Below are 22,109 nucleotides of genomic sequence, written 5' to 3' on the forward strand. Positions count from 1 at the left end.
TGTCTTGAAAACTATATATATATATGCATAGATACATACATATATATTTATATGGATCTGTCAGTCAAGTGGTGGATATGGACAGCTAAGAAAAAAATTAATATCACTGTACTTTAATATGCATCAGGAAGACACAGCACTAGTTCTGAGGGAATATACTAAAATGTACTTATCCCCACTTAGGGACTTAAAGGCTTTCTGGAAGAGGCAACACCGGAGATGGAGCTGGAGGAATTTACTAACAACTAAGGGAAGAAGAGTAAGGCCGCTGTAACAGAGAAAGGAGTTCCCACGAATAAAGACAAGGTGCTGTTCAGAAAGCAAAAAGACCAAGCCTGGGTGTGCACAGAAAGAAGGAGATCCGTGACGACGCTGGAGTGACGTGAGTGGGGGCACAGACAGAGGGGGTGACGGAGGCGGTGGCTGGGGACGGGTCTGCAGGGCCTCTGTGCTGTATTAACTGTATTGGCTTTTGTTTCTATAAGAGGTGGACAGGTTGCTGGAAACAAAATTAAAATTTAGTTTAGAACATTTTAAGACACCCGAGGCCATGCTGTCTCAGAGGAAGGGGGTAAGGGGACAAACTCGGGAACGACAAGGCTGGAAAACTGGGACGTCGTCGGAGGGATCTGATGAAACTCAGGAATATGACAGACGAGATTGTTGTCTGCCGAGATGTGGGGGTGGGTGAGAGGAGGGCTTTAGACTTGGGTAACCGAGCGCGCTTGATAAAACAGGAGCTCCAGAGAAGGAGGAGGATAGGAGCAGTTTTCTCAGAGAGGTTTGGGTGTGAAGAACTCGTGGGACAACCAAGTGGCTCTTCCCTGGAGGCTGCTGGGACCCCTGTCGGTCTACGTCTGCGTTACGTTGGCTGCAGCTCCTGGGAGCCTTTTGCTATCCTAGGAGGCCGGGCGTCACCCAAAGAGCAGACCCTTTCCACTGGGAAGCTCCCGGGCGGGTGCTGAGATAGCGAGGCGGACCGTTCCCAGACTTCCATGTTCTGGTCTGTAATTTGCAATCTCATCTGTATTAATGATGACTTATCTGCAATCACAAAGTCCACATATTTTTAAAAACCAAAACTTTTCATTTTCCATACGTTGGAGACCAAGCGTTTCCAGGGACCAAACATAACCCGAACCGACACGAGGCTATTGATAGTCTCTAAAAGAAAATCTTAGTATGAACGTTTTTCACTGCCAGCATCCTGTGTGTTTGATTGTGGGGTTGATGCTACTCTTTGCTGGGGGTGTTGTCTTACATATGGTCTGTGCGTATTACTGTCTTTCTAAAATTCCCACAGTTCTGAATACCAAAACTTATGGGGACTTTTAGATAATGGTTTGTGAAACTTCAAAACTTTCTTGTATTACACTTCTTGAGACAACATATGTTAGCAGAGAAGACACTGGTGAAAGGTTAAAGCCATTCTGCCCTGGTGAATTGTGAGGAGGATTTTGGGTCTGTCTCCACCTGTCTGTCTTAAGATGTCATCCACCACTAAAGCCCCACAATTTTGTGAAAATAAGCTATTTCTCACTGCAAGTAAATGCTACCTATAGATAATAGGATAAAGAATGAAATAATGTGATGCTTGGGTGTCCATTAAATGTCATCATCTCCAAGAGAATTTAAGGAAATCAATCACTCTTACGCTTTGTCCAAAAAGGCTGTTCAATAATTTAAATAATTTTTGTGAATCTGGGGACAGAAGAATGGAAACTCACTAGAAGAATTATCAATCAATGGAAATTTGTCCCTACTCTTACCTGTGACATGAAAAAAATATCATGCTATGATAAGAGGGCTATTATCATTCATTTTATTCATCATAGTTCTAGGGGTTTATCTAATTAAGTTAATGTGAAAAATAAACAAAATAAATAAAGATTGGAAAGGAAGATATAATTTTATTGACAATATAGTAAACCCCTAAGATTTTATAGATACATTACCAGAATTAATTAGATTTTAGGATCATGCTTTTATAGATCAATATTCTGAATCAACAGCATTTCTATGTAATGTCAGAGAACAAAAATTAAAATACTTTAAAATTTGCCACTTACAAAAGCAACAAAAATATAAAGAAACTTAAAAATATGCACAACATATTTATAGATAAGTATATTCACCTTTATTAAAAGTTGTTACAAATACTCATTGGAGAAGTAGGTCATTGTGAATGGATACAAAGACTCAAAAATGAATTTATGTTAAGTGATACTGAAATTGATCTATAGATACAATATAACTCCAAACAATGATCAAACCTATCTCAGAAACATTGTTACCCTGGCACACAAAGGGTTATTGCCTCTGAGAAGCAGCTACTTCTCCACCCATCCCTTCTCCTATATAAACAATGACAGAGGGTAACTTACCAGGTTATGGTGAACATTATGGGGAGAATTAAGTGACCTAAAAAATGTTAGATGCTCAGTAGATATCATCTCCCTAATTCCTCCTATTGTTAACCTAGAAATAATCATGTTTTTGTTTTATATAAAACACAATGAGACATCATAAAAATTCATGTGGGGTTTTTTTTGTTTGTTTTGAAAGAATACTAATGCATGCCAAAAAGCAACAATTATTAAGGAAGTTAGAGATATATGTGTGTATTATATATATTAACAAACCATGTTCCAGCAATTGTTCTCAAGTATTGGCATCAGAAAAAAGATATATTTTTTAAAGAAAGGTAGCAATTTTAAGAGAAAATATTATTTAATCTTAGTGTCTATTGTCAAATCATAAGGCATTGGTAAACTCCAAAGCAATTCTAATTAAACATTTTGAAAGATGTCTTTATGTATAAAAAAAAAATCAGTGAGATATAATAACTACATTGAAAGCTTGAATTTCAAATAATATATTTAGAATTTTGAAAATACAGATTAGTAATAACAAAATACTCATGTAAAACATGTGAAATTTTAAAAATTTAAAATTATTACATTCAGCAATGATTTAAAGAAAGTGGTTTGTATTTATATACCCTCAATATTGATTATTTTCTTAGTAGTTTAGGATGAACACTGATATGACACTTTTGCCTTAGAGAATAGAAATATCTCAGTTTTAAAGTTATGTGCCCTACTAATGGGCCTCATGTTCTTAGCCAGGACAGCAAGGTCCCTGAGATGGCCAGGCTGTGGGCACCCAGTAATGAAAAACTAAGATAAGTGCCCAAGTATTTGTTTAGTTTAGTCAGTGTCGAAGGTTATGTAATTCTACAAATGCCTCCTACACAGCAAATATGAAGGGAAGAGAGTGGAAAAAAAGTGATAATTACCTGAATATGCAGTTCATAAAAAGGATATTAAAACGGCCTATAAATATATAATAGAGTGCTCAATTTCATCAATCTTTGGGGCAATGAAAATTATAAACCTAAGATACCACTGCATATGCACTGGAAAAGCTCTGGTGCAAAGTCAGGAGAGACAGAGAATTAGCAAGGATATGGAACAAACAGGGCCCTCTGGGTTGCTGAGGGAAGAGTAATTTTGAGCAAGCAGTTTGGAAGTGTGTCTGGCAGTGTCTAATAAAGCTTAACTTACGTACTCGCTAACCCAGCCAAGCCAGTCCTAGACAATCACCCAAGGAAACGTGTACGTATGTTTACCAAAGAGGTGTCAGAACGTCCATGGCATCACCATATGAAATAGCTCCAGAATGGAAACTGCCTAAATGTCCAACTGACCTTTTGTAGTTATGGAAAAAGGAATTAAATGTAACATGCTTATTTTTGTTAGCACATTTATCTTCATTTCTAGGAAGTCCGTCTTAGAAGTTATTACGTGGATTGGTGGTGGTATCACACTTTATTGCAAAATCACATGCTAACAAAAAACCTCATTTTGCAGTTCAATGCATGTTTTTCTGGAACAGGTAGTTTTGAAGATGTCAAGTCATTGCTCACTGCGTTTTGAAAAATTTAATCTTAGTTCATTTCCTCCTGTGCATGCGGACGGTAACTGAGAGAGGAAGAGCCTTCTAAACTCCCGTGTTCCATCCAGTACGGAGGCCTCGGTTCCCCCAGTATGCTTGTTCTTCCTGCAGATTCTAGAAATGGTCCACCCAGTACATTTTCTGCCTTTATCCGAGGTCGGTCCGCACAGCGTTTCCTGGCTGTCTGTGCACGTCTGTTGATCCTTTGGTCAACTTGGTGGGTTAATGCTGTGTGTCAATAGCTATCATTGCCACCGTCATCACCACCATTACTCAGAGACATTTCGACCGCTTCACACATTCCTCCTTGGCATGGCAGGGTCGTGTGTCCAAAGTCAAGTCTGAACCGTGGGGGCCAGGCACCGCCGTGGTGGCTAATCACACCTTCCATCCTCAGTAATGCGTTGTGAAGGGCATTTCCTCCATGCGCCCCCTTCGAGGCCTCAGAACATGATTGCGAATGACACCTGTGACGTCCGGCAGCGCGTCCCCCTCCGCAGAGGACACGGGGAGGTGGGAGCTGGAGGCGGATGGCAGCGCCCGTCACTTAATGAGATGTTTATTAAGAAGCCAGGACTGATTATAAGCTGCAAATTAGCCATAATGCAAGTAATCAGCCGAGGTGTCACACTGGTGGGGGAGATGATAAACAGCCGGGTGCCCGTCCCCGCGCTCCTCAGAGAGTCCCTTCAGTTCCTTGCGGAGGGAGGTTTTCTGGGATCCCGGGATGTGGGTGGAGGGAGAAAGTGTCCCTTCAACGCAGATGTCATAGGTGCCTTAACTGCGCCTTTGGGGCTTCGCCCCCGCTTTACCTGAGTTCAATAGCTAAGAGTTACAAAGTGTCTGTGGACCCTGGGACTTCAAGATGTGTCCGTAAAATGCAAAGAAATCGTATTCTGGGAAGAGAATCCAATAATATAAACATGTCCAAATATTCCCCATGACTACATCAACATATCAGCCCAGAAATCACTGATTGCACTCGTCATGCATTTCTAGACTGTGTGTGGGGCCCCAGATAAGAATACAAAAGGAAGAGATCTACAAAATGGGTGGATAAAATTCTTATTTTGGCATAAAAGGATCTGAGACTCGTATCAAGACATCCTACAATGATGGAAGGTGTCACTACCAAGCTTTCCCGTTTCATAAAAACTCAATCAGTACCTTCGAAGCATGGATATGTTATTCGCCTGGGCTCTGAGACACCGTGCCCAAACGGTTTCCGGCTGGGAACGGCGTGCTGTCTGCACCAGGTAAGTTTCCAATTTGTTAGCGTCGTGAAGTTATTCGAGATAAATATTTTATCCGTTTCATCCCACAACTGTAAGCACAGAGCCAGGGACAGAAGTAAATAATAAATATATTGACATTTACTATCTGGGCATAATATTATGGATATGAAGAAAAATGCTTTAGTAATCACCTTACCCAGCTTTAGCCAAACAAAGTATGTGGAAAGTTTTTCTGGAAAGAGATTTATTCAGGTTGAACGCTTCTCAACCATTCCAACCTAGAGGATATCAAATAAATATTAATATACTGGAGGAAGGAAAAGGAAAAAAATAAATAAACACATGAGTTAGGTGGACCATTTTATCTTTCTTATAAGATATTGCCAGAATCCAGGTGGTTGCCACAATATAAATATCTTGAACCTCTTTGATGTATTCAGTTTTTGCACATTTTATAAGGTTCTTTATCACATATTGTGTAATCTCAAAAAAAAAATTGTAAGAGATTCTTTTTGAATTAACTATGTTCTCAATCATTGGTGTTTTCTTCTTGGGTCCTCCTAAGCAAAATATTCCTCTTGTATGTTTTTGAACTTTACATAAATGAAATCAAAGAGTATCACACTTTCGTATTTGGTTTCTTTTCTGGAACATTATATTTTTAAAATGTATCCTTGCAGTTGCAAGTAGCTTCAGTTTGTTCATTTCCATCGTAATTTTGTAATTCACTGTATAAACATACCAAAGTGTTCAACCGACCGTAGGTGGACATTTGCATGATTTCTAATTTTGGGTTGCTACAAATAATTCTGCTATACCCGTGCCTGAATGTGTCATTTGGTACTCATAAGCACAATTAGAGTTTCATGTAGAAAGGCAGTGGAATTGATGGTTTGTAAGCTACACTTATCTTTTCATTTAGCAGAGAATGACAACAGCTCTTCAATGTACTAACATCAGTTTATACTCATGACTGCAGAGGACGACTGTTCCCTCTGCCCCATGTCCTCACCGTAACTCGTGAGCTGCACAAATATTGTTTATTCTTCTAAAGAGAAGAAAGAGAAGACACACCCTGTTCTTCAGTTCTCCCAACTTAAACTCACTGGTTCCATCCAATGCATGACCCTATCTGGAAGCCACTGGCAAGGTGCCCTGGGACCAGTATTTTGCTCTTGTCATCAAGGAAAACAGGAAAATAATATGATAGAAAACAGGTATGTGGCAAGACAGCAATCAGCATCTTGTTGGTCATGCATGTTATAAAATTTTGTCTCCCGTTCTTTGGCTTGTCTTTTTATGCACAAAACATTTTAATTTTAATATAGTCATAATTGATTATTTTTTTATGGTTAGGGCTTTTTGTGATCTGTTTTAAATACTTATTCAACACTGAGGTGATGAAGATGTTCTCTTTTATCATCTTTGAAAACTATAATAATTTATCTTTCATGTTTATATTTGCATTTTACATCTAATTTTTTTTACTGATGATATATGGAGTTGCAAGATACAAGGCTAATATTCAAAAGTCAAACACTGTCTTATATTCCAGCAAAGAACCTATAGAATTTGAATTTGAAAATGCAACATAATTTACATTATCACCAAGAAACAAACAAAAACCCATAACTTTGGATTTTGACTGGGTTTGCATTGAATGTACAGATCAAGTCGGGAAGAACAAACTTCTTGACAATATTGAGTGTTCCTCTCCACGAACACAGAATATCTCCTCATTTATTGTTTTTTCTTTGATTTCTTTCATTAAAGTTTCATAGTTTTTCTCAAAAATATGCATAGGATTCAAATCTTATATCTTTTATAAAATTACCTCAAAATGTATAACTTAAAAGAATTAACAAGAAAAAATAAAACAATCCCATCAAGAAATGGGCAATGGAAATGAACAGAAACTTCTCCAAAGAAGACAGAATAATGGCCTGAAAACATATTAAAAAAAAAAATTCTCAACATCTCTAATCATCAGAGAAATGCAAATCAAAGCCACAATGAGATACCACCTAACCCCAGTGAGAATGGCCTGTATCAAGAAATCCCAAAACAACAAATGCTGGCGAGGATGCGGAGAGACAGGCACACTCCTACACTGCTGGTGGGACTGCAAATTAGTGCAACCTTTGTGGAAAAGAATTTGGAGATACCTCAAACAGCTAGAAATAGAAATACTACTCGACCCAGCAATAGCATTGTTGGGCATCTACCCAAAAGAGCAGAAGACATTCTATCATAAAGACATCTGCACCCGAATGTTTATGACAGCACAATTCGCTATTGCACGGTCATGGAAACAACCCAAGCGCCCATCAATTCATGAGTGGATAATTAAAATGCGGTATATGCTCACAATGGAATATTACTCAATTCTAAGAAACAACAGTGAGCTGGCACTGTTTATGCTATCCTGGATTAAGCTTAAGCCCGTAATACAAAGCGAGACGACACAAGATATGGAAAATGGGCTCCACATCTACTCGCCATCAAATTGGTACTGACTGATTAAAACTATGGTGCTCAAATGGTGGCAATGCTCACCAGAGATTCGGGGTGGGGGAGACCAACATCTTAGGGAAGTGGTGAGCCTTGTGGGGGGGGGAGGAAGGGCATACCTCTAACCCTTCTTAGGGAGAGGCAAAGATATACAATGTAACCAAAATGTCAAAAAAAATACTTTTATCAGGTGGTGGGCAGGCAGGAGAGGGGGAGGAGGGGAAGGGTGTGTACTTACATAATGGGTGCGATGTGCACCATCTGAGGATTGGACACACGTGGGCACGTGGGAGGGAGGAGAGGCAGGGGCGATATATGTAACCCTAACAATATTTGTACCCCCACAACATGATGAAATAAAAGGAAAAAAAAAAGAAAAAAAAGAGCATGATTCATGCACGAAAAAACTGATCAGTACGTTGGACTTTGCTAAAAATTGAATTTTTGCTCTGCAAAAGACTTTCTTTAGAGAGTCAACAATAAGCCATGTACTAGGAGAAAATGCTTAGAAAATACATACTCGGTAAAGGGCTGGTATCCAAATTATACAAAGAATTATTAAAACCAACAATAGAAAAGCAACCTAATTTTAAAGTGAGCAAAATATTTGAACAGATTTTTAAGCAAAGAATCTATACAAGTGAAAAATGAGAATATGAAAAGGTGCTCAATGTCATACATTATTAGGGAATTAGAAGTGGAAACAATGAGATACCAGTGCATGCCTGTCAGAATTGTGAAAAGCCAAAGAGAAACACTAATACCACCAAGTGTTTGTGAAGATACGGGCAACAGGAACTCTCACTCATTGCTGGTGGAAAGACAAATGGTACAGGCACTGTGGAACATCTTTTGCCAGTTTTTTTTTTTTTTTAATAAAACTAAACATACTCTCATGTATAATACAGCAACTATGCTTCTTATTTCTCTAAAAGAGTTAAAAACTTATGTTCATAAAAAACCTCCAATGAATGCTTATAGCAGCCTAATTCATAATCACCTAAACTTGAAAGCAAGAACGATTATAAATGAACGGATAAACAATTGGCAATGCATCCAAACAACAGGATATTATTTACTGCTAAAAAGATATCAGTGATCAAACTATGAAAACACATGGAGGAAGCTCAAGAGCATTAGGTCAAATGAAAGAATCCAGTCTGAAGAGGCTACCCTACCGTGCGATGACAATTACATGGCATTCTGGGGAAAATGTCAGGGCTATGGAGACAGCAAAAGATCGGTGGTTGCCAGTGGTTGGGGCAGGGAGGGATGGACAGGACACAGGGATCTTTAAGGCAGTGGAAATGCCCTAGTGTGATGCTGTAATGATGGACACGTGTCACGGATTTTTAATAATAATGCATCAATACTGGTTCATCGATTCAAACAATGCACCTCCCTAATGCAAGACGTTGACGACAGGAGGCCAGCATGAGCTCTCTGTACTTGCCGTTCGCTCTTCTGTAAAACGAAAACTGCTCTAAAAAGCTAAGTCTATTACTTTTTTTAAGATGCAGCCTTCATATTTCCATCCTCAATAATACCAGTGATTATGTTGACAGTAGGAACGGACACAGATTAAAGGATGGAAATAGCAATAGGAAAGTGAGACGTAAGCTTAACCGAAGTAACCAGATAAGTGCTGCTGTCTAGAGACCAAATATAGGAGAACACGAAGCCCCGTGTTTACCCGTAAACGTTCCACGTACAGAACACGTTTCTTTTCTTGAAGAAATAGATGATATTCTGCAGAATGACCAGAAGCTATAGCACGGCAATAATTCTGTGAGTTGGGACAAAGCGCGTTTGAATCGACACCAGCCCGTGGTTCGCAGTGATGGCAGCCTGCACAGGAGGGAAGGATGCCCGCTGACTCCTACGGTCTCATCCCACAATGCCACGTTCTCTACCGCTTTGCCGTGACCCATGTAAAACAGCCGCCTTCCACCACCAAAAATAAAATAACAAATGGCACCTTATTCAGTGAACTTAGAAGGTGCTAAAGAGTTAATAAGCAAATTAATTTATCATTTTTAACCAGGGAAGTAATTAAACTCCAGATGAAATCTGACTCATAATTGAAATGAGTAATGAGCTAGCAGGATGTGCGGAAAAAAATAAATTCAGTCATTAAGAGAGGAAGTTCCGACCGACAAGGAGGACTAATGTCAAGTATTAGCCACCCACATCCTGCTCCGAGGAGAGGAAAAGCTTAGATGAAGCTCAGATTCTATTTGGTGTGAGCAAGGCCACTTCCTGGGCAGGAGTGGACTCTGGGTGCCAGCCACACGTGGCCCTTGGTGACAGTGGGATGTTCTCATCGCCACTTAGCACAGTGCTACAAGAGTTCAAGTGGTTGCTGTGCCACAAATCCGTGGTTAAGTGTGTGGCTTGACTTACCTGGGAGGACTGACCTGAACTTGCCAATGTTTCCCTCTGATTTACTGAGAATGACCTCACACATGGTCAGTGTCATGGTCAATTCAAAGTGAAATCTGCAGTTGCCGGAATGTTGACCTGACTTCAAATATCCAGGATGAAAATGTGTCCCCTGGAAGTCCCCGCCGTGTTTCATCACGTCCACTAAGCAGGGCGACAAGTCCCATGTATGTGCACAGCTCTGCAGCTCTACGGAACTATAGTACGGAAAAACAGACGTAATTGGAGCAAACTAAAAGACAAAGTTAAATAAAGGACCGAAATGGCGAGTAGATACGACGTGACACCCCAGGCCAGAGCGCAAGTGCGGTCCAGAAAGCCTGTTTGCAGTGAGCTTCCTGAACAAGCTACAGTGAGGGACGTTTATCTTCACAGGGGCAGGTGCGCAGAGGCGGGAGGAAAGCCAGGCACCGCAGCGCACGCGGGTGAGACTGACCTAGCGGTTTGCAGGCGGGGGCAGCGCTGACCAGGAAGGGGAGATGTGGAGATGTCACACGGGGTCGGTCCTCCCTTGAGCTGGCGGAAACAGTAATCCCACTTTTAATCCATTGCTACTTTGTTGCACGTCTTTTGCTAATTCTAGCAAGAACATAATTTGTCTGTCTTAATTAAATGATTTCTGATTGTATTGTGATCTGTGACCAAATTAGGGATGAATAAATGTCTGGTCACTTACCCCACTTACCCGGATGATCAGAGATATATACTTTCCGTCACAGAGTCTCTGCTCATCTGGAACAAGCCGTTGGCATCAGGGGCCAGCCGCGTGAGTTGGTCCCCGCAGCGGGGCCTTCGGGATTCCGCAAAGGGACAGGAGCTCCCGATGGTGTGATAATGTCGGCCTACCGACACCAGCTCCTCTTTGCTGAGTCTTTCCCGCTGAACTCGGCTATACTTTGAAAAATCATTCAATTATTCATTTAAGTTTAATTTTATTTGCCATCTATTACCTTGTGTTTTTGTTAAACATGCAGATTTTAAATGAACTTTTTTTGTTTCAGAATTACATTAGATTTATAGAAAAATCATAGCGATAGAACACAAATGAGCCCACGCCCATTCTCCCCTGCGATTAGCATCTCACGTTACTATGAGGTATTTGTCGCAACTGATAAGACAAGACTGGGCACTGTTGTTAACCAAAGTCCGCATTTATTTCGGTTCTCTTAGTGTTTAAATTATGCCCTGTTTCTGCTGATCCCAGGCCCCATTCCAGAACGACACACCCCGTTTACAATTACTTGCTCTTCCCCTGGAGCTTTGAGTGTCTGTGACCTGACAATTTCCAGGAGGACAGCAAGGCATTGCGCAGAATGTACCTCAAGCGGGGTTAGGCTCAGATATTCCTGTGACTAGACTGGGCTTTCGCGTTTTGGGGCGTAGGACAACAGAGGTGAGCACTTTTCTCACCTTGAACGAATGCTCGTCCACCTGAGCCCTCACTGCTGGTGTCGCCCTCCGTCACACGGCTGAGGGGGTGTTGGTCTGGTTTCTTCATTGCAAAGTTACTGTTTTCCCCCTTTTTAATGTAAGTTCTGGCAGGAAAGCAGCGTGCTGCACCCACTGTGCTGGGGGGTGAGCTGGTCTCACTCCTCCAAGTCTCCAGCAGCAGCACTTACCCTTCTGCGTGTGAGGTTCGCCTGCCCGTTCCCGCTTACCTATTCAACTACTTATTTATGTCAGTATGAGCCCACGCGCATTGATTTCATATTTTCTGATGCGCTCCAAGCCTACTCCATTTACTGCGGGGTTCAAATTATGGCAACTTCGGCCTCTGAGAGCATTTTCAGTTGGCCTCTGTGGCCTTTGGCCCATCATGGTTGTTACAGACTGAAAGTTTTGTCCCCTCCAAAATTCATAGGTTGAAACCCTCATGCTCAAAGTGGTGACAGCAGGAGGTGGGAGCTCGGGGTGGGGGTGGGGTGATTAGGTCAGGAGGTGGAGCCTTGTGAACGGGATTTCGCCCTTACGAAAGAGGCGGGGAGAGCTCACACCTTTTCAGCCTCGTGAGGATGCAAGGAGGACAGGACATCCCACCACTCGGAAGAGGACCCTCCCCAGAGCCCACCCTGCGGCACCAATCCAGCCTCCTGGGCCGCGAGGAGGAGCAAACTGCTGCTGCTTATGTGTCACTCGGTCAGTGGTGCTCATGGCAGCCGGAACTGGGGCAGTCACTGTTTCTTTGGCTGGGTCTGGTTTGGTTGTTCACTTTCTTACTTTCTGGCACTACAAGGTATCCCAGGCTCTTCTTTTACATTAAATATTATTATTCACTCTGGCGCATCATTCGTTCGTCTTTCCTCAGCTCCCACGGAGCGTCCTTCCGCGTGGTGCGGGCTCCCCCAACATCACACGGCACTTAGCGAGCGGAACGCGGAGCTGACTGCGCGTCCGTTCACCTTGCAAGCCCCGCGCATTCCCAGAGTGGCCACTACCCCTGGGGCGGGCTTGTGTCCTGCCCCTGCAATACCACCACATGCTTGTCATAGCTGGCATTCCTTCCTGGAGTCTCCCACCCTCCTAAAAGATTTTTTTTTTAAGTTTGCACATATTAAGATCCACACTGTGTGTTGGGAAGTTCTGTGGGTGCTGATGGCTGCCTAGAGACATGCACCTGTGATTACAGCGTCGTGCAGAATGCTTCCCTGCCCCCAAACCCCCTGTGCACCCTTTACCTCCTTGCCCTCGCCCCACCCAGTGGCTGACAATCTTGGTACACTTTACCATGTCTGTATTGTTGCCTGTTTCATACATTATATTATCGTCTGCGCCGCACTCAGCGTGGCCTTTCCACACAGGCTTCTTTCACTGAGAACTATGCATTTGAGATTATCCTTCTCTTCCCAGGGCAAGAGAGTTCATTTATTAATGAGTATTATTCCCACGTATGGATATACCACAACTTGTGCATGCATTCACCTATTTAAGGACATGTGTGTTTCCCCAGTTTCTAGTATTTGTGAATAAAGTGCTTATAAACATACAGCAGTACCTTCTTGTGCAAATGCATGTTTGCAAATCTATTGTGTAAACACCCGTGAGTGCAATTGCTGATGGGTGTGTTGAGACTATGCTTAGATTTGTAAGGGAAAGAGAAGAAAAGGAAGTATGGAAACAAGAAGGGAGGCAGGAAAGAAGGAAGGAGGGAGGAAGGGAAGGAAGGAAGGATGGAAGGAAGGAAGGAAGGAAGGAAGGAAGGAAGGAAGGAAGGAAGGAAGGAAGGAAGGAAGGAAGAGAAGGGAGGGTAGGAGGGAAGGAGGGAGGGAGGGAGGGAAGGAAGGCAACACATACAGAAATGTCTTAGCTTTAACATAAATGGCAGTCCTATGCTCTTTTGTCTTTATCAAATTTACAAAAAGAAAAATTAAATAAAACAAACATGACCAAGAAATTAAGTGAATTACAAAATAATAATCTCCAAGATCCCCATCCCTCACTTGGTGGTGTCTGGCTAGCCCTTGCTGAAAAGGACCATAACAGAGGGATTGGGTAAATAAGGCATGCAATTCAGGAGTGCCTGGTGTATGGTGATCCCTCAGTTTGTGATTATGGTAACTCGAACTTCATTACTACTGTTAATGAATAAATAAATGGGGATTCGTAATTCCTTATTAATTGCTTTCAGGCACAATATTTTAAAATCTATTTTACTGTGAAGTTGTATGTGTCTACTCCTTCGTGCATTGAGAAAGACACAGCATCGCTTTTGTCAAAACGTGTGACCTCAGACTAATCATGAAGATGCCTCAAACAAAAGCAAATTGAAGGGTTTTCTTCCAAGTGACTTCCAAGGGTTTTCTTCCAAGCCTGTTCTCTTGCGAAATGCCACACTGGTGGAGGGAGGGAGACGGTGGGGCTGTGCCGGGTTGGCAGACACCAAAGCCTGCCCAGGAGCTAAACGTGACCTTGCTCCAGGCCTGGCTGTTGACTTGTTCCTTTAATTTTCTGTCAAGAACATCACTGGAGTGATTGGCAAAATATAATTAAGGTCTGTAAATTAGGTAATAGCATTACATTCATGGTAATTTCCTGATTCAGCCCATTGTACTGTGGTAATATCCTTGTTCTTAGGAAATAGTATTTAGTGTTATAAAATATCAGTATTTAGGGGGAAAAGGCATGAGTCTGCACTATAGATTCAAATGACTCACAAAAAATAAGAATATGAATATATAGTAACAGAAATGATAAAGCCGATGTAGGAAGGGTTGATAAAAATATTGACAGCTCAGGGGTCTCAGTTAAGGAACTTGGGAGTTCTCTGTACTGTTCTTGCAACTTTCTGTGAGTCCCACATGATTTGTAAACAGATAATAATACCAAGGATGCCACAGCACTAATGTGTTCTCAAATTGAGAAGTAAGTGAGCTAGAAACTCTTTACACATGGCTTGAAACCACCAGGACCTATAATTCCTCATGCCCTGTAACAGTCTTTCCCTTTTGATAAGAATACCGTTCACCTGTGAGTTTTTGAACATTTAATCTGTAAAATAAAAGAACATTTTCTATAATTCAATTTTTTATAAAACACATCTCCCCAAATTTTCTACTAAATATGTTTATGCTCATGGTTCTTTATTTACAAAAAGTCAGAAATTTCATTCTGGTTGATAAACTATATTAAAACAGGCTATGTTTGGTAGAAGCCCATCACTGTGGCCATACAGGATGGCACCCTTCCATTTCCTGTTGGGATCTCTTTTTTGCTTGGCAAAGCCCCTAGGCACGGGTGTGCAGGCCCCAGTTCCTTGTTCGCCTTCTGATAATGTCTTTGCTTTCTGGGCCAAGACCCTCCCGGTTCCATATTGTGTGGATTGTAGCATGTTTTTTCCCCTGGAGTGACTTTGGCTGGGAAGGCAAAAGCACTTAATTAGGCGAGTATTTCTAAATAATTGTATGAACACAAAAGGGAAAACTTACTAGTTCTCTGGGCAAGTGCAACATTTTAAGAAATAGATTTTTTTTTCCCTTGGATTCGATGACCTAAAATGTTTGTTTTAGGAAGATGGGTTTGAGCTTTGTAAGAGCAGAGCCAACTGCCTGCAGTAATTCGAGCCAAAAATTCATGGTTTGCTGACTGTCTAAATTACCTGGCTCCCTTCACGCCTGGTCTCAGCTACTGTACACACTGGAAGGAGACAGGCTTTAGAAAGGCAATATGGGTATTACGTTAATTTCAAACAATCTGAAAACGCAACAGTAACGGCTTTGGATATCAGAGAAATCCGCTAGATAATATCAATATGTTGGCAAACCATAGCTTTTCTGTGCTAGGATGAAACTTTAAATGCATAAATTACAGCCTGCTTGAAATGTCCTTTATTTAAAGGATTTGCATCATACCATGAATAAGTAAAACTGATACTCACCAACAGACATTGTACTTTATAACATTTGCTTACAGTTACTATTTGGAAAGAGTCAACTGTATTTTCAATGTGGCCATCAAGTACTCTCCATGACAAATACATATTTAGTTTTTGATGCAAGTTATTGAGAGGATGACAATAAAAATCTAGCTTGCAAGCAAATCTAGGAAATAAATTTATTATAGGAAGTAAGGAATTTGGAAGATGACTGTTTGAACCCTGGCATTACCAGCTACCAGTTGGTAAGATGCCTTACCTTTGGTAAATTACTTTATCTAACTTCCACCTTTCACATATATTGAATGAAAATTTTGTAAACAGACACACAAAAACACAGACATAAAAAAAGTAAAGATGAAAACACTTTGTAAACTGGAAATAGTAACCAAATGTCAATCACTGTTACCCAGACAGGCAAGTACAGATCCCTGAACTTCCTGCTGTGTTATGCTTTTCTGAGAAACACAAATGGTATTTTTAAAATCGGGTTTTCCGGCGTAGCAGAATCAAGAAGAAAGAGACGGTTTGATTTTTATCCCCCTGTTGGGCTGCAGGGATTCTTGGTGGGTGCAACACTACAAGGCTTGCATTGCCTCCGTTGTAGCCGCCCCACTGGTTAAACTCACAGCAGCACTAATTAGCTAGAAAAAGCGTTGGTGGCCAATCCAGAAATTCTGTCTCCAAAACTTGGAGTTTTCAAATTCACTGTCATGCTTTGGGGACAATTCATCTGTGTAGGCTGACAGGAGTTTGGGAGAAGCTTCCAGTAAATTAATATCACAAGTCTGTTCAGAGAAAAACCTCATGGCTACAGAGAGTATCTGAAAACAAAACAAACAAAAACAAAGTGCTTTTTTTCCTTGGCTGTAGAGGATCAGCTATTCTTATCAGCCGTTCTCAACTCCTGAACGGCATTAAACGGATTTCATAAAAATGCTTTATATAAATAATTCTTTAAGAGCAACTCGGTATCTACAAAGTCACTTCTGTTTATAGAAGCTTATTTTTTCCCTTTCTGGATTTTAAATATATTTCACGACTGCCTGAGTAAAAGGTTACTGGAACAGATAAAGATGAAGTGAAAGAAAAGGAAAAGCCTTGATCTTGGTGATGTGAAGAGCCTGTCCTATTTCACGGGGACAACCGTCGCAATGCAGGTGACAGTGGCTGTGACCTAGGAGTGGGGGCCAGTGCAGGAAGATTTTTCAAATTTTCAAACAAAATGAAAACACAAAATTTTAATCGAATTACTAGTGCTGCTTACATACTAGAAACTAATTTTAAAACCTGCTTGTAAATAGTAACAACATTTAAAACCAAAAATTTCAACACAGGTAGTATTGCCAATAGCTATATAAAAATATAAAATTCCTAGTCATCAGTGTGAAAAAATATAATGAAGACTGTACATTGATAACCATGAAACTTCCATAAACAATCCTTAAACCTAAATATGAGGCGCTGTATACTACATTTACGAATATGAAATCTTAATGTTTTAAAAGTTGTCGTTTTTCCCAAATCAGCATGTAGACTTAACAAGGATAATCCTGATCCAGTTAAATCCAGTTTGTGTGCATGTGTGTCTTCCCAGCCTTCAGAACTGCGGGAAGTAAATTTCTGTAGTTTGCAAGTTCACCCATCTGAAGTGTTTTGTTCTAGCAGCACAAACATGCTAAGGCAACGATACACATGGCCACCAGGCATGTGAAAAAAGTTCAGCATCACTAATCATCTGGAAAATGCAAATTAAAACCATGGTGAGACATCACCTCACACCCATCAAGGATGGCTGTTATCAAAATACATAAATAAAAGCACAAGAGATAACAAGTCCTGGTAAGGACGTGGAGAGAAGGGAACATTTGTACGCTATTTTGAGGAACGTAAATGAGTAGAGCCATTATGGGAAACACTGTGGAGGTTCCAAAACAAATTAAAAATAGAACTGCCATGGCGACCTAGCAATCCCACTACTGGGTGCAAATCCGGAGTAAATGAAATCAGTAGGTTAAGGAAATATCTGAACCCTGATGTTCTTTGTAGCATTATTTTACAACAACCGAGATATGGAATTAACCTGTGTCCATGAACAGATGAGTGAATAAAGAAAATGCAGTATATAGAGAAGAATGGCATTCAGCCTTAGCAAAGAAGAGATTGCTGTCATTTGCGGCAGTGTAGATCAAACTGGAGGACATCGTGCTAAGTAAAATAAGCCAGACGTAGAAAGACAAACAGTGCATATTTTCACTTACATGGAATTTAAAACAGTTGAACTCACAGAAGCAGAGAGTGAGATATTGGCTAATGGTTACCGTGGCCTTCATCCTTCCGTGGATAAAACCATCTGCCTTCTCCCTTGGATAAAGTTGCCTTCTCCCTTGGATAAAGTTGCCATCTGATGTGTCTTGAGCTAATTCTGAGTTTCTGTGTCTATGTATAGGGAACTATGCAGATTGCTGGGGACCTATTATATCAACATTTTCCACCAGACATTAATACGGCACTGTTGCAATGGCATGGGAGGAAAAGACAGAAAAGGGGCCCATAACACAGGGAGAAGCCCGAGCTAGGAACCCTTCTGCCACCTGCTGACCGCCCGGCAGGGTGGGGAGAGGCTGCAGTCAGCAGGGACGGGCAGAAGCCGAGGAAGCCTTGGGGCCGTCACACAGGGGCTGCCACATCCCCTGAGAACTGTCAGTAGTGACCCCGAGGTGCCCCCAGCTCTGCTGACTTAGCTTCTGCGGAAATACAAATACCCAAACCTCACCTCCAGTCCCTGGATACTCCCCCGGCCTGACCCAACTCTCGAAAACTCACAGGAAAATCGACTGTGAATGTTCTAACTAACTCCCAATCTAGAAAATAAAAATTCAGAGGAATATTTCAAATTTCTAGAAAAATATGGGTGTGCATAACTTTGCCTCATATTATTCATTTTCAATGTCACGAAACATACATTCTTCAATATGTAGACTAATAACCTTAAAATAGAATATTAGAATAATTTATTATATTTTTATTCTGTTACTTAAGGAAACTATTTTTAACTGACGAGTCTGTTTCCCATGGTTATACTGCCAGTACAGTGTAAGTAGCGTAAACAGCAGTCAATGCACAGGTGTGTGATTTGGAGGACCCTACGTCTCCACAGGAAGAGCTGGGAGCCATAGAGAATTATTCCCACGTCCTGAAACCTCATCCTGAAACCTCACGTCCTGAAACCTCATCCAGGTTCTCCCCACGTTTGCCCAGCTGGACTTCAAAAGCGCTATGGACCAGCGACTCCTAATGTCCACTGTCGCCGCCCTTTGCCTGCCCCCCGTTCTATGTTGGGCAGGATGGAGAAATGGCGAGTTCTTCCAGTCTCACACGTCCACAGCTGGGAGGAATTGTGCCGGGAGATTTGCTCGGCAGAACTGCACCCGGGAGCCCCACCTGCGCCAGCTCTGGACCTCAGTGACGCGACGTCGGATTCTGAGTGGTCTGAGGTGATGGAGCCCCTGAAGACCTGGGACGAGGGCGCACATTCTGCACGAGGCAGGGACGTGACACGTCCTGCATGTGGCGGGGATGTGGCCTAGATGGACTTTCAGGTGGGGCCCACGGTGCCCTGTCACTCAGTGCTCACATCCTGCCCTTCGAGCCCGGGGCAACCGGTGACTGACTTTTAACCAGCGGGTCGCAGCACACATGACGGGTGTCCCTTCCGTGGTGACGGTATTTTGTGCAAGCCTCGTTCTTGCTAGTTGACTCACCCTAGAGTCTTGCTGTCCTTTCTGACTTTGGAGAAGCAAGTAGCGATGCATCTCATAATCCTAGGAGCTGGATTCTGCTGAAACTCTAAACTGAGTGAGCTTGGAGGGGGAACCTTCCCTGGCTGAGAACCCCATCTTCTGATACCCGGATGGCAGCCTTGCGAAGACCCGGCTTAGCTCCGTCGGGACTCCTGACCAGAGAAACGGGGGAGTAATAAATACGTGTTGTTCTAAGCAACCGCGTCTGGGGTCGTCTGTTACATGGCGCAGAGCACTAACACCATACCCGCAGTGTCACCGCGGTGACTGATGCTGTCCATCTTTCCTCGCTGGGCCCTGGTGGACGCACGTTGCCCGAGGCTGGCCACAGTAAAGAGACGCTGCCGTTTGGTTTCTAATAAGTTTCTTACGTTCCCTGAGAGGAGTAAAGCGTTGTTCTGATTAATTTCCGGCTCTGAGCTTGGGCTTTACATAAAGGATCTCTAGGAAGTCATTGAAACAATCAGCTCATGCAAAATGGTGGCACGGCCACATTAGATTAGCAGTTCATCTCCTCCAAGGACGCTATCAGGGAAAACAGCTGTAAACATGGCATGAATTCGATTCCAGCTAAGCACAGCAATCGCACTCGGCCTATTGATCTTGTCCCTAATAAATTAGTGGGTGAATGCCTGGCTGGGCAGGACGAAGGCAGCTGGAAATGCCTTACCTGCAAACACTCTGGAATGATCCGCTTCTCCACCCTCATTTTGCAGGACAGAGCTTAGGCAGTAATTCCCAGCTACCCCGGCCTCAGTGTTGACAGAAAGCAGTGCTTGCACCCCAATTAATGCATGGTTCATAGGGCCCCGTGGAGTTTGCACACTGACCGAAGCACACACAGATTAAGACAGAGCTGAGACGGGAGGAAGGAATACGTGAGCAACACTTCTGGGAAACCCATGTGAGCTCACGCTTGCTGATGCATTTTCAGGTAAGGATCAGACTCTTATCTTTTTTTTTTTTTTTAAGTACGTGTTGCTGGTTTGCTTATTATAAAATCTGGTAAACCATCATCAGTAAAAGAATCTGATGAGTAAAAAAAAAATACCTTTATGTATATGGTAGATTCTCCTTAGAAAATGGGCAAACGGCGCTGTAATAAAAGAACAATATATAAAGTTGGATGTACAACGGTACTTACTTTCTAAATGCGGCCTTCAGCAATTTATTGACTACTGAAAAAAACATATGACAGCGTGAGGCCAGCAAGCAGCAGATAATAGACTATCTTGAAAGAGGATCCTTTATTCTGCACACAGCGGTAGGTGATAAATGGCTCTAATGCCAGTGGTTACTATTTTCCTCTCTCCTTCCCGGCAGCGTATCGCAGATCAGAGACTAATAGCCCCCCAGGAGAGGGTTCTCGACACGGCCCCTCCATCTGGGAGAGCCGCGGTTATCAAACATCTGTCTGTAACTCGCAATGGGGACAGGCTGATAGCTTGTCATTTGTCTACCAAAAACACTTGGTATGTTCAGCTATAAAACAGGAGAAAGTAACATAATGTAATTTATTTGTGTAAATGGAAGAGGTTTTACGATCCAAGAGCCAGAGTTTAGCTAGAGGCCTTCACAGTTTAACTATTTCTCTTAATACATACCCCAAACAATAACGTCTGTCATAAAAATTCCCCACGGTGAAGGGTAAACTTATTTCTAAACTACCTACTAGCAAGCCTTATTTCAATCTTGTGCTTTAGGAAGAAAAGAAGCAAAAAAGGAAAGAAAAATAGAAAGCAAACGGGAAAGCACCATCAATTTCACAGCGACATTGAGTCTCGTGACATTTCCGAGGTCTCGTGGCATTCGGTGTACGTGTCAGCATTTCATGCAAGCAGGGCTTAATGTCAGGGTTTGAGACAGTTGCCTGAAACTTTTAATCCGTCTGCACAGGCCGGCCTGACCGCAAATGGGCCCACCTCTCACATAGCTGAAGGTAGGGTCTCTGCTCAAAGCCATCGCCTTGGCGGTGCAGGTACTAAGTGGCCCCTTGTTAAGGGAATATACAACCGTAGTTACAACTTCCTTGTATTTCTTCAGTTGTCTTCAGGAGGAGAGCTCCTGCCTCTTCACAAACTCAACAGTAGAATGGAGGAATAATTCCATGAGAAGCATCCCGAGAGCTGTTAAAAGAATAGCTGCAGAAGCATTTCGAGAAAGGGATTTGAGAGCCGTAATGAAGATAGGGAGCAGTGGAGGGCTCTCGAATCATCTAATAAATGGGAGAGATTAAGGGAAGCTGGAGCCCCGGGAGGTTGGTGGAGGGCATGAGACGGCTCCTGGGTGGCCGCCCCCTTGCCTGCGGCAGACGCTGGAAATGCCACTCATAGTCCTGTCTGGGAAGGACGGGCCTTTCAGCACCCTGGCCACCGGCAGTGATGCAGAGGACAGCCAGCAGCTGCCTGGCCCCTGGACAGCCCTCCAGGCGAGGGCTCTGTGCTCCCAGGGCCACGTCCCCTCCCGAGTGGCTGACAGGGAGGGCCCCAGGCTGGACTGGATGGGCCGTGCCATTCCTGGGGTCCCTCCGTGCTGCCCGAGGGGCTCACCTCGGGTTTGGCGTCCTCAAGATCTGCACTGAAATTGTCCCCTCTGACCTTCCATAGCCCGTTCAGGCACCACCTCTCCCAGGAAGCCTTTTGAAGCCCCAGCTTGACGAGGAGCCTCCCCGTCTGTCTCCACGGCACATCCTTCCTCGAGCTGTCACGGCCAAGGGTGTGTCCCAGGACTGCCGGCGCTCGGGCCGTGCGCGCAGCTCCTCAACAGGCTCCTATCGGGGCAGATTTTGCAGCT

At 42.8% G+C, this 22,109-nt stretch overlaps 1 long non-coding RNA gene across 1 annotated transcript in view; it reads left to right on the plus strand.

The window, feature by feature from the left end:
• LOC105861458 (uncharacterized) overlaps window positions 1-20,245 on the plus strand; it is a 188,210-nt gene extending 167,965 nt beyond the window's left edge. Inside the window, exons 2-3 of the long non-coding RNA XR_012914922.1 lie at window positions 184-382; window positions 20,122-20,245. This is a non-coding gene — a long non-coding RNA (uncharacterized LOC105861458). The remainder of the gene's footprint in view (window positions 1-183; window positions 383-20,121) is intronic.
• The last annotated feature ends 1,864 nt before the right edge of the window (window positions 20,246-22,109 follow it).

Source organism: Microcebus murinus, chromosome 25, assembly GCF_040939455.1.
Source record: "Microcebus murinus isolate Inina chromosome 25, M.murinus_Inina_mat1.0, whole genome shotgun sequence".
Taxonomy (NCBI): Eukaryota; Metazoa; Chordata; class Mammalia; order Primates; family Cheirogaleidae; genus Microcebus; species Microcebus murinus.